The 23,375-nt window shown below is 46.1% G+C and overlaps 1 protein-coding gene and 1 pseudogene across 2 annotated transcripts in view; one reads left to right on the top strand and one right to left on the bottom strand.

The window, feature by feature from the left end:
• CACNB4 (calcium voltage-gated channel auxiliary subunit beta 4) overlaps positions 1-23,375 on the bottom strand; it is a 320,764-nt gene that overhangs the window by 284,360 nt on the left and 13,029 nt on the right. The gene's annotated exons all lie outside the window — the stretch shown is intronic.
• On the top strand, positions 3,388-4,096 carry LOC101538302 (60S ribosomal protein L14-like; annotated as a pseudogene).

Raw genomic sequence — 23,375 nt, 5'->3', positions numbered from 1 at the left:
CCGGAGATCAAACTCGGGTTGGCTGCATGCAAAATAAACGCCCTACCTGCTGTACTATCATTCGGGCCCCATATTGCTAACATCCCTGTTTACAAGTTAGCAATATTCCTCTTTTCTTTTTAACAGAAAATAAAGAGGAAGTGAGTTCATGAGCATCATAACTTTCTCGACATCCGTTTAGTCAATGAATCAATTTGGAATTTATCTAATGTCCAGCTAATGTGTGTATCTAATATCTGTATCTAATGTCCAGCTCACCAGCTCACAACCTCACAGCCCTGCCATTCAGCTGTGTCAGCTAGGTTCAACAGGTAAAATCTGACAGCACCATCCTTTTGTTCCTTCTGTTCCATCCTTCTGTTCCCCCTCTCCCTCCACAGTGCTCTCAAATGCCAGCCGAGGTTCCAGGCTCACAGTCTCCACACCACATTCACACCTGCGCCCACAGTTACAGTGTAGGCAGAACCCATGAGCACTCTTGGCCAACAGTAGCAGAAACCAACAAACATGCTTCTTCAGGTCAGCCCCCAGCAGACAGTCCAGAGACGCCTCTCACAGGGCTCCTAAAAATGCCTGAATTTGGGGCCAGAGCAATAGTACAGAGGGTAGAGTGTTTGCCTTGCATGTCTGACCAGGATTTGATCCCTGGCATCTCATATGGTGCCCCAAGCACCACCAGAAATGACCTCCGAGTACAGAACCAAGTATAAAGCCTGAGCACAGGCAGGCACAAACAAACAACAGCCCCCTCCCCTCAAAATAAAGCCTGGAATCAAGCAGCTCTGCCCTCTGCAGTGGCAAACACACAGCCCATCTTTGTTCGTCCTCTCTCCCTCACGTTTCTCTTTTGGTGGCTTCTACTCCACTGTACGTGCACAGGTGCAGAAAGGTTGAAGAACACTGCCCAGCTGCAGTGAGGCTCACATCCCAACATCCTCCTGAATGTCCACAGACTGCATTTGCCATGGACTCTGCTCCACCGACTCAGGGTAAGACAGATGATGACGGCGTGGGCTCAGGAGTGGGTCCCGCCGGTTCATGGCAGTAGACCACTGACTCCTTGCTGTGCGAAGCTGAGTGGACAGCCCCGGTCTGCAGTTCCTTCTCAATGCTCTTACCTCAGTGGGCTGATGAGAGGCAGATGGAATGTGAATGCTGAGTATGTGGGACGTGAATGGCCTGAGCTTGATGGTAGTACTAAGAATCGAGAGCTGCTGTGCTTTTGTTACCAGCTTTGGAGAGCTTGAAGAGGTCCCGATCCTGGGTATTTTTGTTGTTGTTGTTGTCATTTTGTTTTGGTTTTTTTTTTTCTTTGGGGGTCACACCTGTCGATGTACAGGGGTTACTCCTGGCTCTGCACTCTGGAATTACTCCTGGCAAGGCTCAGGAGATCATATGGGATGCTGGGAACCAAACCCGGGTCGGCCACGTGCAAGGTCAATGCCCTAGCCGCTGTGCTATCACTCCAGCCCCTTTGTTTATTTTTGATTTGGGACCACACCCAGCAGTGCTAGGGAACACAGGCCTCCCCCATGCAAAGCACCCACTTTAGTCTCTGGACCGATCTCTCTTGCACCTGAGAAGTCAGGTTTGACTCGTACCACCAGCACACACACACGAGACACCCTGCCAACTGCTTCTCTGACACTATTTCAGTTGCTCTTCACTTCCTGCAGCCACAGGCAAACAAAGCTGGGAATCAGGTGCAGGGCCCAAATGTAGGGCTGAAAGGCCGGGCGAGGACAGAAAGCAGCTCTATATGCAGACTGTGCTTGACCAGGGCCCTGGAAGGAAAACAGGAGCCTCGAGGAGCTGGGATCTGGACACAGGGAAATGAGCTTACAAACCTCTAGGTGCTCCAGAGAGAGAGATTTTGCCCTTTCCAGACCCACTGCTAAGTTCTCCTGCAAGTTAGGCATCTCACTGAGCAATTCTGTCCTTTTCAACATTCTGCTGCCACTTTCTCTCAGGGCCTCTGAGTCTATACCCAGAGCCCAGCTCAGCATGGGCCAGGCTGGGAGCCACAGCTCCCGCTGAGGAAAGGGGCATCTATCAAAGGCCGCCAGCAGCAGGAACGCAGAAAGATGATCTGCAGCGGACTCTGAAGGTCTCAGAGGTATTAAGTTGGATGAAGAATCTGCCGTTGACTCTGATTATTCTGATTCGAACATCATGGCAAGGAGTCCCAGGCTACTGGCACCGGCCTGCTGGAAAGGTGCCAGGGAGCCTGGAAGGGCACCAGTGATTTCTATTCAGTGAGCAGAGATGTGGGATCAAGAAGGCAAGATTGTCAGCACAGATTTCTAATATATGAGACTGCAGACTCACCGGCTAAGTTACCAGGAAGGGCATGGGTGAATTTATTTGGTCTTCAGCAAGGGTGTGCAAATGAAGTGACAAGGACAGTGGATGTCCTTGAGAGGCACAAGGACTCATCTCCTCTAGCCCCCACCTCCTACCCCCATCAGCTGCGGTGATGCATGGCACCAAGTCATCACATTGGCATGACCAGACCTTTCACTGGCCTGATGTGGTCCCTTCTGTGGCCTTCGGCTTCCTACCCCAAGCCTATGGGGACAGTGAGATGCAGGATGTGTGGCACTCGTGCATATGCCACCTGGCAGCCTATGGGGGCTAAGCCTTGTGCAACCACCAGTGGTCAGAGTGGAGCTGAGGCCCATGGACAAATTCCTCCCTTGTGATTTTCAGAGTGGACAGTTCCATCTGGCTCCTCAGAAAGGCAGAGTGTCATCCACCACGAGCCCATCCCAGTGCTGACCAGTTTACCAACACTTTCTGGGATTGGTTTCTCACTCTTTTCACTCTTGCTCCTGGAATCACTTCTCAGAGGAAGCACATGCATAAAAACGTTTTGTGGAGGAGCCTACAAAATCAGTCCAATAGAGTGAGGAGCTGGGGCTGGAGCGATAGCACAGCGGGTAGGGCGTTTGCCTTGCACGAGGCCAACCCGGGTTCAATCCCCGGCATTCCATATGGTCTCCTGAGCACCGCCAGGAGTAATTCCTGAGTTCAGAGCCATGAGTTACCCCTGAGCATTACTGGGTGTGACCCAAATAGTCAAGAGAGAGAGAGAGAGAGAGAGAGAGAGAGAGAGAGAGAGAGAGAGAGAATGAGGATCTGTGGTGGAAGGACAGCTTGACTATGGGTCAGGATCTCGGCCTGCCAGGTCATGGTCCCAAAGCAGAGCCATGGCAAGAGCCCCATCAGCGGTCAGCCACCACCCCCACCCCCACCCCGCCCCCCCACTCCGCCAAACAAACTCCCACGAAATCTCTATCACAAGCACGTAAGTAACACTTTGGGGGGTTGTTGTTTTTTCCCAGTAGAATCAGAAACTGTTTTCACACTTCCTCTCCACACTGGGTCTTGCACAGCTCAGTCTGATCAGCTGACAGAAAGTAAATATAGAGACATGACAGTGGAAAACAGGAGGAAGAAGTCTGAGCAGCTCTTGAGACACCCAGACAATCTCCTAAAAAGACGCAAGGTCCTGTTCTTGCCGAATGCCGCCAAGATGGTATTCAGGAGCTTTGTGGAGGTCAGCGGAGCTCCTTATGTCTTCGGACGTCATGCTGGGAAGCTGGTCGTGGTCATCGATGATATTGATCAGAACCAGGTTTTGGTTGGCAGGCGATGCTCTCGGGTAAGAAGACAGACTATGCCCTTCACAGGCATGCAGCACATGGACTTCTTCCTCAAGTTCCCACACAGCGCACGTCCAAAGCATGTCCGGAAAGCTTGGGGGAAGAGCAGATATCAACACAAAATGGGCAGCTCCAAGATGGGTCAAGCAGACTGAAGCCAGAGAAAGGGACGCCAAAATGCCAGGTTATGATCATTGCAGTCATGAAGACAAAGAAAATGAGGAACAGAATAATCAACCTTGAAGTCAGGGCACTTCGGAGAGCAGCTGTCCTGGAAGCGTCTCCCAAACACGCAGTTGCTGCAGAGGTGCCGCCCACAGCTCCTGGGGCTGCTCAGGCTTCAGTTAGGAACGCTGCTGCAGGCCAGACACCAGGTCGAAAGCTCCACTCAGGAAGCACCTGCCCCAGAAGCATCGGGCAAGAAAGCCTAAGAACACATGGCTGCTAGAGAGTAATAAAAATTCTTGTTGATATTGGGGGGGGGGAAGAGTAAGGTCCAATAACATATTCCAAAGGGCCATCACAAGAGTGGGGCACTGGAGATGTGTTTAATAAATTCCTGCAGGTTTAGAGAAAAATGCATCCTTTACTCTAGGTCTTTGGGTAGAATAACCATCTGTGTCAGTATTTACAGCTAAACAAAGCAAGAATATGTCATGACTTTACAAAAATAAGAATTTTGTGTGCGTGTGTGTGAGACCCAGTCATGTACCAAAAATAGATACTTTGGGGGGGGGGGGAAGCCAGAATTTTAGCACAACAAATCTGCCCCTCTTTTAAAAATATCTTTACATGAATGCCAGAATTCTCTTCTTAGAGAATCATTTATGTACCAGTTGAGGTTAGCGATGCAGTTCTTTGTATGTGTCAGTCAAAGATACCAGAACCTAATCAAGTACACGTGCATGGAAGCCCTAAGAAATCACCTGTGCTTTCTGTGCTTTTCCTGTAGTGTGCACAATAACACACTTCATGCTTACTATAAAAACATGTGCCCAGAGACACCACACAAGACTAAATAAAGATCACTGGTTTTTCTTCTCATAGATGTTAACATAATTCAATGCACTAGTACAGTCAGTTGACTCCTAAGTGGAGGCTAGCATTTAGGCTGAGTTGGCCAGCAAAAGGAAGTTAGGAAGAAGCAGCTAAATGGAAACAGGGTGTGCATCAGTTAATCATTTCAGCAAATAAATCACCATGCCCTAATCTGTACAAGTATTAAAATTATATTCAGATATGCTTAATCATAGTTGCTCTATCATAAATAATTCCAGATCAAGAAACAAGTAATCAAAAACTGCATATGTAATAACTGTTTTTCACACTGAAATTTTTTATGCTATTAATATCTAAGTTCCCTTCTGTGACTTTAGGCTATTTTAAAAAGAGGGGAAAAAAACCAAAACCTTGTTACCATGGAGACCATAAGCCGGTCAGCCCATCTGCTAAAAAGGATATAAAATTTTTTAAGTAGAGTTTTATAAACCTCACTATTAGAAAAATTTTCTCAAATACAGTAAGGGTAAAGAAGCTGCAGAAAAGATGGCAAATGGCCACTTATAAACACGTGGGTTGCCATTATTTTGATACTAAGCATAATTATCAATAATTTCTATTAAGAGGAAACTATCAGGATACATTTACATTAGGATAAATGTAAACACACTTCAGCATACTTTATGTTAACTATGTTTACACTACTTTTCCGAAGAAAGAAAATTTCAAACTCATCCAAGCAATGGTGGACGGAAGGTTTAATGGTGGTGGATTGGTATGGAAATATTGAATGCCTGTAATAAATCATCATGAACAACTTTGTAAACCACAGTGTTTGTATAAAGTATAGGAGGAAAATCGGAATAAATAAATTAATTAAAAAACTCATCCAAGGGAGACTCTGATTTTCTTCATTAGGTTTTTTGTTGTTGTTGTTGTTTGCTTTTTGGGTCACACCCAGCGATGCACAGGGGTTACTCCTGGCTCATGCACTCAGGAATCACCCCTGGCAGTGCTCAGGGGACCATATGGGATGCTGGGAATCGAACCCGGGTAGGCTGCATGCAAGGCAAACGCCTTACCCACTGTACTATTGCTCCAGCCCCCACTCTTCATTAGGTTTTAAAGCTGCTACAAACCATAATGTCCAAAAGGAAAAAGAGAGAAAAGAATGAGAGAGAGAGAGACACAGAGAGAAAAGAGAGAGAGAGAGAAAAGTAAAGTGCCTGTCATTAGAGGCAGGCTGGGGTAGATAGGGGTGGAGGGATGGAAACTAGCGGTGGGAAACGTACACTGTTGAAGGGAAGGGTATTGAAACATTGTATGACTGAAACCCAACCATGAACAACTTTGTAACGGTGTCTCACAGTGATTCAATTAAAAATAAAAATGATAATAAATAATAAAATTAAAACTCCTACAGATGTTTATCATAGTTTCATAAAAATAGCAATAGAACGTTTGGTAACATAAAAACCAAATAAGTATTATTTATTTAAAATATTGAGAAAGTCCAATTACACATATTTTCAACTCAAATTTTATTTTTTTTCAATAGAATTTATTTATTTTTTTCCATATATAATTATGTAGGCAAATGGTTTTATTTTTATTTTTTTTAATTTAATAGTTTATTTTTAATTAGTGAGTCAACGTGAGGGTACAGTTACAGATTTATACATTTTTGTGCTCATGTTTCTCCCTTACAAAGTTTGATAACCCATCCCTTCACCAGTGCCCATTCTCCACCACCAGTAAACCCAACATCCCTCCCCCCCTCCCCAGTCCCGTCTCCCCCCACCCCAAACTGCCACTATGGCAGGGTATTCCCTTTCATTCTCTCTCTCTAATTAGGTGTTGTGGTTTGCAATAAAGGTGTTGAGTGGCCATTGTGTTCAGTCTCTAGTCTGTATTCGGCCCGCATCATCTTTCCCCCACATGACCTCCAATCACATTTTACTTGGTGTTCCCTTCTCTGAGTTTCCCAGAATGAGAGACCAGCCTCCAAGCCATGGATACAATCTCCTGGTACTTATTTCTATTATTCTTGGGCGTTAGTCTTATAGTCTATTATTCTATATTCCACAGATGAGTGCAATCTTCCTATGTCTGTCTCTCTCTTTCTGACTCATTTCACTTAGCATGGTACTTTCCATGTTGATCCACTTATATGCAAACGTCATGACCTCATTTTTTCTAACAGCTGCATAGTATTCCATTGTATAGATGTACCAGAGTTTCTTCAACCAGTCATCTGTTCTAGGGCACTCGGGTTTTTTCCAGATTCTGGCTATTGTAAACAGTGCTGCGGTGAACATATAAGTGCTCTTCCCTTGAACAATGACATCAACTCAAATTTTAAATCTATTTTATGCATGCAGCCCATTCATTAGAATTTTATAGAGTCCAGGATCATAATGTCACAAAACAGAACTGAGATGAAACTAAAAAATAAAAATAAGCATGATATGTAACCACTTAACTGCCAAGATCTTCCAAATAACCCATATATCCTTCTAAGCTAATCAATATAAAACAAAGCATTGTTTAAGTACTAAGAAAAAAAGAAATACAATGACATCTTTAGTATATATTAATACTTAGCCTTTCTCTCCTGTTTTTCAGAGACATGGACCTCTAACCTAGAAATAAATTCGCTCAACTAACTTACTAGAAGCCTTTGGGTCAGCCAGAGTGATAGTACAGCAGGTAAGGCATTTGCCTTTCATGCAGTCAACCTGGGTTCAATCCCCAGCATCCCATATGGTCCCTCAAAACCTCCAGGAATAATTCCTGAGTGCAGACTCAGTGGTAACCCCTGAGAACTGCCAGGTATGACTCAAAAAGCCAAAATAAATAAATAAATATATTCTAGGTATTTTTTTGTTTGCTTTTTGGGTCACACCGATGATGCACAGGGGTCACTCTTGGCTCTACACTCAGGAATTACCCCTGGCAGTGCTCAGGGGACCATATGGGATGCTGGAAATCGAATCCAGGTCAGCCGCGTGCAAGGCAAACGCCCTACTCGCTGTGCTATCGCTCCAGCCCCTATTCTAGGTATTTTTTTAATTAATTAATTTATTTTTTTTTGCTTTTTGGGTCACACCTGGCAATGCACAGGGGTTACTCCTGGCTCTGCACTCAGGAATTACTCCTGGCGGTGCTCAGGGGACCATATGGGATGCTGGAATTCGAACCCGGGTCGGCCGCGTGCAAGGCAAACGCCCTACCCACTGTGCTATCGCTCCAGCCCCTCTAGGTATTTTTAAAAAATAAAATAAAATAACCTGTTGGAAACTTTCCACATGCCAGACTCTGATGAAGAGGAAAGCATGAGAAACTTCAACGGGAATCAATTCCGCCTTCAAGGACTGGAGGAACAAGACCTCTCTCCATCCATCCTTAACTCAGCAGCAGCTCGCTCAAGCACCCACTCAACACCAGGCACATTTTGAGGTGCTGGGCACTGCACAGTGATCCACAACAACAACAGTGCCTGCCCTCCAGACACTTCTCTCCGCACATTTTGAGGTGCTGGGCACTGCACAGTGATCCACAACAACAACAGTGCCTGCCCTCCAGACACTTCTCTCTGGTGACCTTTGCCATCAGAGGCTGGTCATTGGAGAGGGACAGTTCACAAAGTGGGACACGGAGCAGTAACAGGGCAGAACTGATTCCTGCTGGGCCAGTTAGTAGATTCCAGGAGAATCGACTCTTGAAATGGAGCCTGAGAGATGACAGGTGGCACCACAGGCAAGAATGGGGATTATATTCTAAGAAACTTTTTTTGGGTCATTTTTAGCAGGCAAAACAAAACATAACAAGCAAAACAAAATAAATTATTTCAGTTCTGCTTTGGGGGCAGGGTTTGGAGTTCAGGATGGAAATATGATGGTGAGAAAGTGTAATGGTGGTGGGATTGGTGTTCAAATATTAAATATAATCATATATTGTGAACAACTTTATAAAAATAAATTAAATAAATTAAAAATAAAATAATGGGGATTTTTATTTCAGGCCAACTGGTGAGCACTGTGAGGAGAAATCCAGAACTCTGCCCCCAACCTGGCTTAGTAGTCACAGCTCCAAGTCTCGGAAACAACTTTGGGCATTGAGTTGACTCAGGCTGAAAACGGAAGTGGGTTCACCAATATTAAGTTCAGGGAGAATCTTTATGCTAAGAATTTTTCCAAAACAACACAATTCCTAGCCAAAGAACTTTCAAGGTAAGAATAATACATCAAAATGAAATTAGCTCCAGTAATATTTAACATTCATAACTCTTTTCACAAACATCAAAGATTACAAACATCTTCAAGGGTCACTATTTCCATCTTAAGGGGGTGTAAGCAAAAATCAAAGACCAGTGACTTCCTCTAGTTGAAGCCAAAATGGCTAAGCTAGATATAGAACTCTGGGTCCTGTGTAAATTTAATGGTCTTTTTTGCCAAGTCCAAAGTTTGGGTCAATTTGAAGACATTTGCAAAATAGAAAGAAAATACTTTCAGAGAGCAATATATATCAGAAATGCAGCACATCCTTTATCCTGTTGAGTTTGGGGGCCTCACCCAGCAGTGCTCAGAAGCTACTCCTAACTCTGTGCTCAGGGTTCATTCTGGTGTTGCTCGGGAAACCATACTCAGTCCCAAAGATCAAACGGAAGTCGACTGTGTGCAAGACAAGTGCCTCCACCCTTGCACTTTCTCTCTCTGGCCCAATACTGTTGATCATTGAAGAAATTTCTACATACCCACTTCATACTTGAATGAAATAATCAAGCACCAGAGGGATGCCAGTTGTCAGTCATCAACAGATACAAATATCAGGAGGCCAAACACAATGATTTCCTTAAATATGATCTTGGAGCCAGAATGTGTCTCAGTGATAGAGTACTTGCCTTGCAAACATGAGGCTCTGGGTTCTAGTCCCAGAATTGCCAAAAAAAAAAAAGAAAAGTAAAAAAGTGATCTTGTGTGGCGCTAAAGGTCTGGAACAGTCTCTCCTGCCAGCCTCCACACGCCCTCTAGACTGCAGGGCATGGCTGGAGGGGCCTCCCCCCCTCCCAGAGCCGCTTCAGCTCAGGCTGCTTCTCTGTGTAGTAAACTGGCAATCATGCCTTCACTGTGTTTACAGGAGAATTTAGCCACCACCCCCAGATTCTGGTGCTATCACCAAATCTGACATAAATTAGCAGAAGAATGGAATGATTTTGAATTTTGAACAAGCTGAGATGGAAATACAAACAAATTTATTGCTAACTATATAAATACGCAAATAGGTTAAGCTACGTTAAGAGGTTGGAAATAGTATGAGATAATAAAATCTCTCCGTGGAAATAATAGAAGATGCATTCTTAAAAAAATAAATAAATAACAAAACACAGGGCTGGAGCCATAGTACAGCAGCTAGTGTGTTTGTCTTGCACACAGCCAACCCAGGTTCGATTCCCAGCACCACCAGGAGTAATTCCTGAGCGCAAAGCCAGGAGTATCTCCTGTGCATCACCAAATGTGACCCAAAAAGAAAAAAAAACAGAATAAAAGAGATCATTTTGGCAGATTTGTTAATATGAGGCTTTGCTTTTAAAAGTCCATTCTCAGGACTGGAGGGATAGTATAGCAGGTAGGAACTTGCCTCCACGTGATAGATCCGGGGTCGATCCCCAGCATCCCATATGCCCCCCAGAGCCCACCAGGAGTGATAACCAAGCACAGACCCAGGAGTAATCCTTGTGTGGTCCCCAAACAAACAAAAAGTCCATTTCCACGGCTGGCTGTGTTCTTCAGGAGGAAGCTCTCAGAACTGGGAACACGCTCTCAACAAGAAATGCAATCCTCTGGTAGTAAAATCCCTCAGTCTAGGCTTACAGCACTTGCCTTGGATGAAACTGACCCCAGTTCGATCCCCAGCGCCATAGACAGACTCCCAACTCTTGCAGGAGTGATCCCTTAGTACAAAGCTAGGAGTAAGCCTCCACAAGTATGGTCCCCAAGCCAAAAGAAAAAACCTCTCACTCTAATAAGCCCCTCAAAGGACTATCATTGGGGGGGAAGAGGGTGGGGCTGCAGCGATAGCACAGCGGGTAGAGCGTTTGCATTGCACGTGGCCAACTTGGGTTCGATTCCCAGCATCCCATATAGTCCCCCGGGCACTGCCAGAAGGACTTCCTGAGTGCATGAGCCAGGAGTAACCCCTGAGCATTGCCAGGTGTGACCCAAAATGGAAAAAAAAAAGGACTATCATTGGGAAGTTGTCTCTGGGTCTAGGTGGAAGTGCAGAGATCTGGAAGCAGCCTAAATTAGATCCAAGGAAACCACCCCCCCCCCGACACACACACATACACCCGCACCATCCCACCAATCCCACCACCAACAACAACCAAAAACTAGTGTCCAGAGAGAGTCTAGGATGAGGAGCCAAGTGAGAAGCCCCGGACAAGCCGTGGGTGGGGAGGGGCAGGCAGAATAAGGAGGCAGGAGGGGAGGACCACTCCTGCAGAAGGTGGGGGCCACAAATCCCAAAGGGCTGGAGAACAACGGTGCAGAACTCACCTGAGGTGAAAACCCCACCTGTGCCCAACTAAGATCCCTACCATCCACCCTGACAGCTCTCATGCTCGTCATCCCCACCTGCCCCTTTGTCACTCATACCCTCAACACCCCATACCATCAGCAGCATCAGAGTCCCTGAATCCGCCACTATTCCCAGACTGCAAGGACACTGCCTTCGCCTCCCTCTCTCCCACAGAGGATCTGGCCAACGCTGTGAACTTCCACCCTCCCCCAGGCGTCTGCGATGAAGAGCTGTAGAAATCCATGCAGATGACAGCCGGTGCCCAGCTGACGGAGCAGAAGCACCAGCCGGGGATTGGACTCGTGTTGTGGTTTTGGTTTGTTGTGTAAGTGGTGGGTAGCCAGTTTCAATCACAACAGCCATTCCATACTACACCAAGTACACCACCCAAGTCTGGTTCTCATCCACCGCTGTCCATGTGACCCACGCCCCACTCTGCACCCTGCCAGTCTGCCAACAGCATCCCCGGGGTTTTGTTTTGTTGTGTTCATTCATTGGCTTCGTCTCTTTCAGTTATACAGAGGATTGAAATCTTTTTTTTTTATAATTTATTTATTTTTAATTAGAGAATCACCGTGAGGGTACAGTTACAGATTTATACACTTTTGTGCTTATAATTCCCTCATACAAAGTTCGGGAACCCATCCCTTCACCAGTGCCCATTCTCCACCACCCGTAAACCCGGCGTCCCTCCCACCCTCCCCAATCCCATCTCCCCCCCACCCCACCCTGCCACTGTGGCAGGGCATTCCCTTCTGTTCTCTCTCTCTAATTAGCTGTTGTGGTTTGCAATAAAGGTGTTGAGTGGCCGCTGTGCTCAGTCTCTAGCCCTCATTCAGCCCACAACTCCCTTCCCCCACATGGCCTTCAACTACAATGTAGTTGGTGATCGCTTCTCTGAGTTGCCCTTTCCCCGGAACGTGAGGCCAGCCGCGAAGCCATGGGGTCAACCTCCTGGTACTTATTTCTACAGTTCTTGGGTATTAGTCTCCCACTCTGATATTCTATATACCATAGATGAGTGCAGTCTTTCTATGTCTGTCTCTCTCTTTCTGACTCATTTCACTCAGCATGAAATTTTTCATGCCCATCCACTTAACTACAAAATTCTTGACTTCCTTTTTTCTAACAGCTGCATAGTATTCCATTGTATAGATGTACCAAAGTTTCCTCAACCAGTCATCCGTTTTGGGGCATTCGGGTTTTTTCCAGATTCTGGCTATTGTAAACAGTGCTGCGATGAACATACATGTGCAGATGTTGTTTCGATTGTACTTTTTTGCCTCTCTGGGATATATTCCCAGCAGTGGTATTGCTGGGTCAAATGGGAGCTCAACCACAGAGGATTGAAATCTTGAGTGATTTGCTTTTTCTCTGCCTGGCGTCTTTCACTCAGCACAACCCTGCAGAGGCACACGGCTAGACTTCCTCTCTTTTCTGGAGCTGAGCTGTCTGTTGTTCCATACATACCTACCCTCTTTCTTGTCCGTGTGCATGGAGAGGGTTTCCATACCCAGATAGACGGCGCTTTGATATAAAATGACCTTCATCCAAGATATGTGTGTAGACAGAATCTCATTTCTCATCTCTCAACATGGTTCTCAAAGAGTAAGAGGTGTCTCCGGGACATCTCTTGGACCAAGGACATCTCCCCAAGGCATCTCCTGGCCCCAAAGCAAGGGAACACTAACTGTCCTACCTGCCCCACAGTCAATGCTCACATCCACTGAGTTCTCAAGCCTCACTGGAGAAAATGAGAATCCAGCCAAGCCCTCGAGGGACCGGTGAACCCTTCAAAAGCCTGTGTGATGAGCTCCCAGGGCCTCCAGGAGGAAGAAATAAATTCTGCCTGGGGGTGTCAGAGAAGACTTAACAGAGGATGTGACATTTATGCAATTGTCAAGAAAGGAGTAGGAGTTCACCAAAAAAAGCAGCGGAAGAGAGAGTGTTCCAGGCATACCATGGGCACACACAGGGACACTGACCATGATGACTTAGCCCCAGTGCCCCCGCGCTCCAGCACGCTGGACCCTCCGGCTCGACGGAAACACTGCCCACACGTCACCCCCACAACCCCAGCCCCAGAGCTGGTCAAGCTGCCAGCTTGGCTCTTGTCACCTACTGAACTGGACTGGCACTGACACCCTTCTCAGCCTTTACCTACTGCCTTCTAGGCCAGGGCCCAGGATATCCAGCCGCCCTTCAAAGAAATGGGGATGAAACTATTTGCTCTGGGCTGGAGAATGTGGTGCTAGGCTCTTGGTACTAGAGCCCTGTATGTGCATGACAGCCTAGGTTCAATCCCTGGCACCTTTAAGAAACAGTCTGTCTGTAGGAACTCGGGCATGACACATGCCAAGGGCAGACAAAAGCAGCAGCCACATAGGCTGCAGAGCTGAGGCCAGGAGCTGCCACTGGGGCTAACAGAAATGCTGCTAGGAGTGAACCCTGAACACAGAGCCAGGAATGAGACCTGAGGACCACAGGGAGCAAGGGAGAGGAGGAGGACAGGGAGGAGGGGGAAACACAGGAAAAGGAGAAGGAGGCAGAAAAGGAGAAGGAGGAGAAAGAGAAGGAGGAGAAAGAGAAGGAAAAAGAGAAGCAGCGAATTGTGAGCACAGGTGCTCCACTGCTCCCAACTCAACGGCACTGTTTCAATCGTATTTTCAGGCTCAAAAATACGAGTCTATGAACATCCATTTGAGTGTTTTTTGAGAAAACTCCAATCTACTTTCTGAGATCTTCAGTCCTTGGATCACTTCTAAACCTTTTTTTGGAACATGCACTTCAATACTTAATTCTTAAAGGAAAATGTCAAGTCTATCCTTGGCAAGATTTCACAAAGTTGAGGTTCTGCCGAGAATCTTGCTAGCTAGAGTCTTACTAAACTACTGGATCTCAAAATAAGTGTCATTCACTTACCCATCAATATTGATCAAACATTTATACAATGTCAGATCCCTACGCTGGCTACCTTCAAATGGGCGATGATCAGGCTGTTCCAGTCCCCCAAGTTCTTGAAGCTGACATTTTAGCAAGGGTAGCTTCAGCAAGCAAACATCGAGGGGAGTGTCCAGCCTTAGAGGGATGACAGAGGCCGTCTGTAATGGCAGCAATGCTGGGCTGAGGTGGAAAAGCATAAAGAACTGGGGAAGTGGACTGGAGAGATAGTACAGGGGTTAAGGCCCTTGCTTGCACATGACCAACCAAGGTTTGATCCCTGGCACTACCTATGGTCCCCCAAGCACCTCCAGGAGCCATCACTGAGTGCAGAGCCAGGTAAATAAGCATTGAGCACAGATGGGTATGACCCAACCCCAGCTGCCCCAAAGAGAAGAGCTGGAGGAGAGCACTTTAGAACAAGAGAAAAGAAGTACAAAGGACAGGATTAACCTTCGGCTAGGGGTGGGGAATGTGCTGTGTGTACAGGACCACAAAATCCTGTGGGGTGGCTCTGCTCTGTGGTGGCAGACATGCTGCCCTCAGCCTGCCTTCCTGTACTGAACGGCCTAGAAATGACGTTATAAATTTCCAAGTGACCCTTGGCAGAAAAAGGCTTCCCCACCCCTGGTTTAGTCAAAAATTGAAGAAAAAAAAAGGTCAGGGCTGGGGGAAAGGGTGTGCAGAGTGGTAAGCAAGAGAATCAAAGCTATAAGAACATCAGAAAGAGTTTGATCATTACAGAGTCTTCTAGATCACAAGAAAGAATTCAGATTCTATTTTAGCACCATCAAAACCCACTGGAAGGTTTAATACAGGGAAATGTCAAAATCTGATTTCCTTTTGGGAAGGTAACAATGAGGGATCCAGGGCACAGCCAGTGGCAGTCATCCGGCCAAGTCTGCTCTCTGGAACCATCTCCTGTGCTGACAGGGCCCCAGCACTGTGGGACCTGACTCCATTTGGGCTGGGCAGATCTGCTGCTTGCCACCCCGAGCATGGCAGACAGTGTCAGGTGTGTCTGGGCCCCACAGCTAATGGGGTTCCATCCCGTGAGTGCTGCTGTGAAAAAGCTAAGTTGGCACCACAGTTGGGAAATAACACCCCAGGCGAGTCTGTGCATGAGCATCAGATCGACGCCAGTCAGAACTAGAACCAGAATGAGCTCAAGCATCAGAACTGAAGGAGTGATTCCCAGGCAGCACACGTGCAGGCATCAAACTAAATGAAGGCGGACTCAGTCTCTCCTGAGACCCTGCATGCAGGCACCACCCAACTGATGGGTACCGTCTGATGAACACCACAACAAAAAAAAGAAAAAGAAAAAAATGTGCAGGACACCCCACCACCATCACTCCTTGCTGCCCCAGTCACAACTACAGTTAAAAGAAGGAAAGCAGAAAATCAATCAATTCAAAGATGACCACAGAAGCTCAGGATGAATGTGACAGTTAATGGGGGAGACCTGGTAACCACAGACGATGACGGTGGTGCCAAGTAGAAACGAGGTTGGTGATGGGCGGGATGGCGAAGCATGGACAGCCTGGCCACGTCTGCGAGACAGAACGGACGGCAACTGATTATTCAGACCCATCGTTTCCGTTCCATTCCAGAGTTCTGTCAATAATACTATTTCAAGAGGAAGTCTGTTGCAACCAGACATCTGTCTGTTTGCACAAACAGATGTCTGTGCAAACCCTAAGTTCATCTACAACAGAGATTTGCCTGCATTCCTGAAGATGCCATTGGAACTGCTTCAGAGAGGAGGGAGAGAGAGCCTGAGGTGGAAATTGAGAGACAGACCCAGAGGTCTCTCCCCAAATATCACGCATGATAACTGCAATCTCATTTTGGCATTTCATGCTAAAACCAAACTTCACAAAGCACGACAGTGAAGAGGCAGTCTCCCTAGGTGACCCCAATAGCCACGCTTTCCTTCCTGCCAGAAATAGTGTCATAGCAATTTTTAGCCTTCACATGGTTACTCAGCTAAACAGCACATTTCTCAGTCTCCTTTAAAGTTAGATGAGCCTCGTGATAAAGCACAGGCCAACGGGCAGTGAGCAGGAGAAATAGGTTTCACTTCTGGGTCATTCCATTAGAAACGAAGCTGCTTGCCCTTCCCCTGCCCCCTCTGAATGCCTGAGAAACAGTGACGCCAGTGACAACAGTCACCGTCACACTGGACTCAAAAATGGCATCTAAATGTCGAGAATGGCAGAGCCTCACCCCGCTGCCTTAGATCACTCATCTCTTGGAACAAGCAATTACCCACCCAGAGAAGCCTGTCGAGAGCTACGTCCAGTCTGTTCGGTGACAAATAAATATACATTTCCACCTTTCAGCACCAGTATCATAAGAGCCAAGCACAAACCCACAGTCCATATACGATCCACCATGCCACTCATGCCTCTTCTGAGCAAACAGAACTGTTCCAGAGAGCGGCTATTCTCCTGGGCTGAACACACCAGCAAGGAAGCTTCTAGCTAACCTGAGACACAGAGTGGGTGGGGATGTGCGTGTCGAAACAAACCTGATGATTATTGTTGCCTGGGGAAGTTTTTTATTCTTGCAGCATTACTAGTCTATTCTGACTGATACACTCTGGTGGAAAATGACTCTAAAAATGCTCCAAAAATGACCCCCTGGCTTACATGAGAGCAAAGAAGCACATTCATGTCCATCACCAGAGCAGTTTGGGAAAATGATCAATAGGTGAGTCCCACTCCCAGAAGAAGTCTGATGTAATGAGACCGGAGTGCAGTTGAGGCCATGGAGATATTTACGTGTTTTTCTGATGATATGAATATACAATCAGCATTCAGAATTCCAGGGACCTGGGAGTTCAAAAGCGGGGGGTGCAGGCTTTTCATGTGGGAGCCTGCGCTCAATGCCCAGCACCACTAGATCCCCAAGAACCTTGCCAAGTACAGCCCATAAATTTAAAAACAAATGATTTTTAAAAAAAGATTAAAAATCACATACATTGATATAGCTGTGACTCCTACATATGGACTTTTATTGTGCTTTATTCCAGTATGATATGAGACATGAAGGGATATCTTTGGAAACAACTCCAGAATTATGACAGGATACCAATTATCTTACACAGTGTCAACTCTTCGAGGACACAGGAGAAATTTCTCTCACCCCAAAGCAGAAAGCAATGGTTCTTTTCCTAAACAAGTTGATTTTACCCTCAAACACTGTAAATCCTGTAGGTGATCTTACGTTCCTCCTGAACAGATCCTAGGAAATTAGAGGTCAAACCTGAGGTCCTGAATTAGCAGGTGAGCAGGATTTCAACTGGCATAACGATGTTTGCACAATGCTCTCTCTTACCTTTATTTTCTCCAGAGTCCATGTTATTCACCTACAATGTCATGCAAGTTAGGTTAAGTCATTTTCAGAACAAATCTGATTGGTGTGTGTGTGCATGCGTGTGTGTGTGTGTGTGTGTGTGTGTGTGTGTATTCGAGCACGCAAGTATACATATGCACACGTGATTAAAGTTAAAGAGTATGTGTTACTGGCTAGAAGAGGGACAAGAAAGAAAATGGTTAAGGTTATCTACCCAGGCTATGAGAACTCATGAAGCATGTTCCCAAGTATTTCCAACAGGGCTAGGGAAATGGTTTAGCAGAACAGATATCTGGCATGCTCCAGGTCCTGAGTTCCATCCGCAGTACCCCAAGGCTCACATAAGTGCTGGATGCTGAGCACTGGACCCTGTGCCATTGGGCCAGCTATTGCCAGCTGTGATCTCCAGGTCACCCAAGTACAGTTGGTGTGACCCCTGCAACAAATTCCACCAACATCTACTCATTAATTAGTTCATGTTACATAAAAACATTTCTGAAACCCCCAGCACCGAAGCAGGTGGGTGGAACCAAAAATAACCGAAACAGACACTCCTGCCAATTCACCTGAATTTAGGAAGCTGTGCTGAACTGTACTTGCAAAATACCATCCCCCTGAATACTCAGAGTGAGCAGGAAAGGCAGCAGTGCCTGCTTCTAAGGCGGCACCAGTGGTTCCAGTGGCCAGACCAATTTTGTGGTTCCATTCAGCTTCAGCTAAGTTTCAGTAAGGCAACTTCTGTTATCAGATATAAAGCCCCTTATCTCCCCACCAGTCCCGATGACTGTAATAAGCAGGAGCCCGCCACTCTTCAGCCTCCTTCCTTTTTTTTTTTCTTTTTGAATCACACCAGCGATGCTCAGGAGTTACTCCTGGCTTCGCACTCAGGAATTACTCCTGGCTTCACACTCAGGAATTACTCCTGGCAGTGCTCAAGGGATATATGGGATGCCGGAAGTCGAACCCAGGTCGGCGATATACATGGCAAATGTCCTACCCACTGTACTACCGCTATGGTCTTCCTCCTAATAATCCCAGGTGCATGTCTGGGAAACATTTCTCACCACATCCCACACTTGCTCACACGGGGCAGCCCACTGGAGGCTCTGTAGACCCTGCACGCTGTGTGCAGGGGCTTGAGAGAGAGAAACTCCAGCTCCATGCCAAATTATCCCTCCTCTTGTGAACTGCACGTCATGTCTTTGCTCCAGTCTATGAAGAATTCGGGAATACTTGGTATTGTGTAACCCAATGTTTCATGAGTTGCTAAGTTGTTCCACAACTGCAGGATTTGCTACTCAAATCATGGCAGACACCCCCAGGTCACTGCAGGCCCTGACATAAGGCCCTACACTGCTAGAGCTTGAAAGAACCGCAGCAGTCATGTCGCCTACCCCACTCAAACTTCCATGTTGCAGATGGAAACAAGATACCCTGAGAAACAGTCCTTCAGACAGATATCCCTATATTCATCCTTGGTCAATGTCCCAGAAATTCATTGTTTAGTCCGTTATTTGAAACTTGGTACCTTTTTTCTCATTAAAAAATAAGGTTACAAGGGCTGAGTGATAGTACAGCAGGCAGGGAATTTGCCTTGAATGCGGCTTACCCTGGCACCCTGTATAGTTCCCTGAGCCCTGACAAAAGTGTTCCCTGAGCACAGAGCCAGGAGTAAGCCCCGAGCACTTCTGGGTGTGGCCCAAAAACTAAAAAAAAAAAAAGGAAACAAATGATTATGAACTGAGGGGTAAGGCATTTGCTTTGCATGAAACTTATCCCTGGCATAACATATGGTCTCCCCAGGGATGGCTAGGAGTGACCCTGAGCACAGAGCTAAGAGTAGTCCCTGAATAATGGAGAGTGTGACCCAAAACCAACACACACACACACACACACACACACACACACACCAACTCAAAGGAAAACAGGAGTATAACAGAAAGTTAGGCTCCCAGTGATATAGTATGGGGGTAAGGTGCTTGCCTTGCATGCTGCTAATCCCAACACCAATATAGCCCCCCAACACTGCCAGGAGTGATCCCTGAGCACAGAGCCATGAGTAAGCAAAGATCAATTTTGGGTGTGCCCCAAAAATAACAACAAAATCCCACTTGGGAAAGATGGATCATGGTAACAGTAGCACGTGTGAAATTTCTTGGTGTCACTGAATTGTCCATTGAAGAGTGGCTTAGAAGGTAAGGATGGGCACTAAGTACATACACTACCTGTTGGGGTCCTGGAATTTGAACACTGGCACGATGTGGTCTCCTGAGCACCATCTGGAGCATTCCCCATCCAAGCACCATTGGGGATCCCCCAAGTAGGTGGCTAATATGGCAAATACGACACATAACACAACAATTTATTAGTTAGTTAAAATTTGTACTTAATCCATAAAGTGGTTGACACGCAGTACAAGAGCAGCAGCAGGAGGAGGAGCCTTCCTTCCCTCCTTCCTGTCTGACCCGCATGAGGCACCTTCCTGGAGTAAACATTTGTGATTGCTTCTGCACTGTCACCCTTCATCTACTACTAGTGCCAAAAATGCCCTTCGACCATGCATCTCCCCCTTCTCGGCCATGGAAATACTGTGTCAAACATCTCTCAGGGAGACCAAACACTAATTTCAGGGTAGGGTACCTTCCTGAATGTCCCTCCATCAAAAGTGTTGATGGAGGGACATTTCAGGGGAGTAAGATTCAGGAAGTGTGTCTGTGAGTGTGTGTGTACGTGTATGTGTGTGAATGTGTGTATGTGTGTATACATATGTGTTTGTGTGTGTATATGTGTGTGTGAGTGTGTGCATATGTGTATGAGAGTGTGTATATGTGTGAGTATGTATGTATGTGTGTGTTTGTGTGTGTGAAAGAGAGTATGTATATGTGTGTGTGAGTGAGTGCTGTGCTTTGCAGGAGGACAGGGAACACTTTCACAGAAAGCCACTACGGTTTCTGTTTCCGTGCTGGAGCAGCTCTCTGAACAGGGCAGTCCATGAAGAGCCTGAATCACGGTGACACTGCTGGTGCCATCACAGGTGTGGAACCGAGGGCTGGGCCAGCACACAGAGTGAAGCACAGAGCCACCTGTAGTGCTGAGAGAGTTGCAGAGAGAAAACAGAAATCCTGATAAAGTTACACACTTCTGGGCCAAGTCATACCTGAAGCCTGCCATGTTTCAGGATTTTTCACTTGCATGAGCTAATCATTCCATGTTTTGTGTTGGTCAACTGGTGTGGATGTGTGTTGAACTGCAACTGAAAGATTCTTTTTTTTTTTTGCTTTTTTGGGTCACACCCAGTGATGCTTAGGGGTTACTCCTGGCTTTGCACTCAGGAATTACTCCTGGCGATGCTTGGGGGACCATATGGGATGCCGGAGATCGAACCCGGGTCGGCCGCGTGCAAGGCAAACGCCCTACCCGCTGTGCTATCGCTCCGGCCCCATGCAACTGAAAGATTCTTAACAGGTACAGCTCCAGAATGAAGTTTTCAATAGATCAAGCATGCTATTCACTTACCATTCCCAAACCATGTCCCACTGGCCACAATCCTGCATCCTAGAAGGCCAGCGCCCTCTTTCAGGGTCCATTCTGATACCCAAGATCACCTGCCCTCATCCCTAAACTGCTCCAGGCCTCCACATTACTTTCCCCTCTCTTCTAGTTCTGCCCCAAGGCAAATTCATAAGGTCCAAATAAAGAAAAAGAAAAAATGATTAATACATCAATGAGTACCTAAGCCTAAAACGGTTTTTCAAAAAGTGCATCTGTCTACATCATTTTGTGCAGGTACATCTCATGGTGAAGCTGCTGTGAAACAAGTTTTGTACACAAGCCTGGGGCCAAGGGATAAATGTCTGTGGCCCAGGGCAACCCTGCAGAGAGATGCAGGCTGCAAGCACAGCCACTGGCTTTCCAAGGGAACTCTAGGGAGCAGCACACAGGAAGAACCACTCGGGGTCCCAGGTAGGTTCTGCCAGACGACATGAGAAGGAAGGGTCCTCACAGACAGTGCAGGAAGAAGCAAAGCATCGAGGTGCATGAACAGAGGGATTCTGGGGCAGAGGACCACCCTATGCAGGCCTCTGCCCCACAGACAGTCCCGCTCCCACATCTAAGTCCCAACTTTGGGACCACGACTTGTGACGCTCTCCAAAATCTATTTCCTGGTGGCTGCTCTTGACTACACAAGATAAGCTGCTGTAGGAGACCTGGACAAAGTGGGATGTTTGTAGCAGATTCATGCCTTGGACTCGATTGTGTCCTTCTGGCACTGTCTTTATAAATCACCTGCTAAGACAGTCCAATCCCCAACACTGTACATGGTGCCTCTGAGCACCTTGGGAGTGACTCCTGAGCACAGAGCCAGAAGCCCTGAGCAATAAGAGCTGTGACCTAGAACATTCCTAAATAAATCAATCACCTGCCACTCCATTAGAAATTAACCCTAATGGGGCAAGAGAGATAGCACAGGGAGTAAATCATTTGTCTTGTGTGCAGACGATCCTGGTTTAACCCCAAGTGGCCCCCCAAGTACCACCAAAGGTCACCCAAGAGCACAGAATCAGTAATGGATTCCAAGAGCTTATCTGGGTGTGGACTCCCCACACACACACAGAGTGACCCCGGGGTCTAGATATGTAGCTCAGCAGTTACTGTGCATGTGTTCATACACTTGTTCCCCATGTCTGAGGTCCTAGGTCTGATCCCCAGTACCACAAAAATAAGCAAATAAACAATGACACCAATGAATATTGTTAAAACCACTGAGTTATATATTTAAAAGTGATGAAAATGGTTAATGTTGTGCTATGTATATGTTGCAATAAAAACATAAAACATTTTTCTTTATTGTTAGGGGGACACTGCACCCAGTGTTGATAGAACTGGGGAGGAATGTTGTGTGGCTGATTCGGACCAGAAAAATAGTACAGCAGGTAAGGCACTTGCCTTGAATATGACCACTCTGAGTTTGACCCCAGGCATCCCATATGGTCTTCTGAGCACCACTAGGAGTGATCCCTGAGCACAGAGCCAGGCGTGAGCTCTGAGCACTGTCAGATATGATCCAACCCCCACCCCAAAGGCTATGGTACCACAATTTTAAAATAACTAATTTAAAAAGTCATTTAAAAATTAAAAGAAACAATGTCCTTCTGCTTATACAACTAGACACTTTTTTACCTTCTTACGTACAAATGTTAAACAATAATTAGAAATAAGAAATTTGCCTCTTATTGGTTTAAGTACTGAGCTTTTTGACTAATGTATAATAATACCCAAGGTATCAAACAAACATGTTAACGGTACACATTATTCTTACAAAGTATGTTTGACATCATTTAAACATTTTATTGAACTTACATTATAATTTTAAATGTTCATAATAAATTAAATATAAATGGAAACCAATACCAAAGGAAAATTGAGTCTTCCCTGCCAAAAACATCTCCCCACCATACAATCACTTAAAAAAATATCTACCCCCAAATTAAACCACCCCTCAAGCTTTCTGAAATTAGGAGAGAACGCTTGCAGCTGACCTAGTTCTCCCCCTCATGACTATGTTGATAATTGACTTTCGTGCCCCCAGGGAAGAGTTCAAATATAATTGAGCTGCACCTGCCACAAAGAAGGAACAGTTTTATATACCAACAAACCACAAACATTGTACTTAGCTTGAGAATCAAGCACGCTTCTTTCTCCTAAATTGTATCAAATAAGGAGGAAATATTATAGTTATCAAAATTGAATTAGTATGTATAGCCACATAAAAGTGCTTTGAAGTGTAAGTGCCCAAGATCATTATTATTGAAAATAATTTCCACTATAAAT

Source organism: Sorex araneus, chromosome 1 (genome assembly GCF_027595985.1).
Source record: "Sorex araneus isolate mSorAra2 chromosome 1, mSorAra2.pri, whole genome shotgun sequence".
NCBI lineage: Eukaryota > Metazoa > Chordata > Mammalia > Eulipotyphla > Soricidae > Sorex > Sorex araneus.
Note: the sequence above shows the minus strand (reverse complement) of the source record. Positions and strands in the feature narration are given on the sequence as shown.